Raw genomic sequence first — 2,798 nt, 5'->3', positions numbered from 1 at the left:
TGAGGTCTTGCCAAGTTGCCCAGGCGGGTCTCTAACCCACGGGCTCAGGCAATCCACTCATCTCAGCCTCCCAAAGCGCGGGATTACAGGCTGAGCCACCGAGCCCGGCTGGAAGGTGAATTTTTAATAAGCATCTCAGGTGATTCTAATGAAGATGGTCCTGGGACAAGTTTTATAGAAAATCATGACTTTAAAACCTAGAAAGGCAGGGTGCAGTGGCTCAGGCCTGTAATCTTGGTACTTTGGGAGGCTAAATTGGAAGGCTTGCTGAAGGCCAGGAGTTCCAGACCAGCCTGGGTTGAAGGGCCACTGCCAAGCCACAAGTAAAGCCACATCCCCTCCCTTTCCTGGAAATGGTGACCCGGCAAACTAAAATAGTGATTGAAATGGTGCCTTCCTTTGTTCTCCCTCCGCACCCCTTCCCGTGCCCGCGAAAAACCCACCAACCTGGATGGAGCTCTGCCAGCCGACTAATAATCGACTGACAGGTCGCCCTAAGCCCCCATAAAGGCTGGAGCGCCCTTGCTTCAGCGCTACAGCCTGACCCTCAGGTCCTGTAGCCACCGCGTTCGACCCATTAAATCTCTTGGACTTAACGGGTGTTGAGTCTCACTGTGCCCTACCGTCTTTTATGGGTAACATAGCGAGACCCATGTCTACAAAAAATAAAAATGTTAGCTGGGTGTGGTGGCACACACCTATAGTCCCAGTTACTCAGGAGGCTGAAGTGGAAGGATCCCCTGAGCCCAGGAGTTCAGGGCTGGACAGTGAGCTATGATTAAGTCATGACACTCCAGCCTCAGCAATAGAGCAAAACCAAAACCAAAACCAAAAAAAACTAGAAATGGAAACTAGCCTAAATGCTTTGTTATCTGCTGGTAATCGCCCAGAGAGGACTTCTAGGTGCAACTGGCTCCTGTGAGCTCAGCTTTACTTGAATACAATGGGCGTGGCCTGTTATGGTGCAGCCCTCATGAAAGTGGCAGCTGAAACAGAGCACCTACAACCTCTGACTCAGGAAAGCAACACGATTTGGGGGAGGGGCTCAACTTTAGACCCGGGGAGGTTGTCCCCGCAGAGCTACGTAGCACAAAAGAACAGGATTCAATGACCTAGAGTGATTACTCACGTTGACAAGTCTGGGATCACAGAAGGACGACCCAGTTAAGAATTTAATTATTTTTTTTTTTTGCTTGTATTGAAGGCTTAGTGACATGGTCCTGCTCCAATTTGTGAACATTTTCCCATCGTCTTTTGGTTCACAATCTCTGCCTTCTGTTCTAGAACCAACCATCATCCTGAGATCCCAAGGGAGAGCCAGCGGTCCTCATTTTTTTATTTTTATTTTTTGAGTTGGAGTCTCACTCTGTCACCCAGGCTGGAGGGCAGTAGCACTGCAGCCTCGACCTGCTGGGCTCCGGCGATCCTTCCGCCTCAGCCTTCCAAGTAGCTTGAACTACAGGCATGTGCCACCATGCCTGGCTAATTTTTTGATTTATTGTAGAGATGAGGTCTCGCCATGTTGCCCAGGCTGGTCTCGAACCCGTGGGCTCAGGCAATCCTCTCACCTCAGTCTCCCAAAGTGCTGGGATTATAGGTGTGAGCCACTACGCCCGGCCCAGAGGTCCTCATTGAACATGACTCCTTGACAGTCTCCTGACTCCACAGTTCTGTCCATGCAGGTCCAGCACACACCATTTTTTGTGAGCGGCATTCCATGCACAGCTGCCAAGTAGCTGGACCCTGGCCTTTCAGGAATGAACACTGGCTCTTCAGCTCTGTCCCATCTGTAGTGACCAGTGGTATCTGACCACCAGGATACAAGTGGGGGCCCTGTGTGAACCGGGCAGGGAGGACCAGGCTGGGGGGGGGCCCGTCTCTGGGCAGCATCTGAAGCCGTGAGGGGAATCCTGGCCTCCGAGCAGGGTAGGGAGGGGAGCTCAGGAGGTGACCTGGGTGACAGAGGGTGCAGCTGCTAACCAAGCTGCACAAGGACACAGCACTCTACAGTGAGTCCAGAGCTTCTTGGGTATCATCTAGGCTGAGGACACTGGTGACAGTTACTGCCTGTGCTACTATTAGATACAGACCAAGTTGAGGTCTTGCTCTGTCACCCAGGCTGACATACAGTGGCACGATCATGGTTCACTGTAATCCTGACCAGGAGCTCATGTGATCCTTCCACCTCAGCCTCCCAAGTGCCTTGGGACTATAGGTGTGTGCCACCACATCTAGCTAATTTTTTGATTTTTTTTTTTTGTAGAGACAAGATCTCACTATGTTGCCCAGGCTGGTCTCCAATTCCTGGGCTCAAGCTATCCTCCCCTCTTGGTCTCCCAGTCAAGAATGCACTTCTTATTTAAATTTTACTCCCTCATGCATAAGAATGTATACAAAAGCAATGTACACATATGCATTTTGGGGTTTCTCTGGAATAAAAAAGGTAGACCTGGCCCAGTGGCAAATGCCTATAATCCCAGAATGAGCCACTTGGGAGGCTGAAGTGGGAGGATTGCTTGAAGCCTAGGAGTTCCAGACCAGCCTGGGCAACATATAAAGACCTTATCTTTATAAAAAAAAATTTTTTTTTTTTTGAGTTGGAGTCTCACACTGTCACCCAGACTGGAGTGCAGTGGCCGCTCCCGGCCACCGCAGCCTCGACCTGCTGGGCTCAGGTGATCCTTCCACCTCAGCCTTCCGAGTAGCCGGAATCACAGGCATGCGTTACCACGCCCAGCTGATTTTTTGATTTATTGTAGAAATGAGGTCTTGCTGCCCAGGCGGGTCTCGAACCCGCG

Source organism: Carlito syrichta, unplaced genomic scaffold, assembly GCF_000164805.1.
Source record: "Carlito syrichta isolate Samal-C Ts95f unplaced genomic scaffold, Tarsius_syrichta-2.0.1 Scaffold106724, whole genome shotgun sequence".
Lineage (NCBI taxonomy): Eukaryota > Metazoa > Chordata > Mammalia > Primates > Tarsiidae > Carlito > Carlito syrichta.
The sequence above is the reverse complement of the archived record's forward strand: the minus strand, read 5'-3'. Positions refer to the sequence as shown.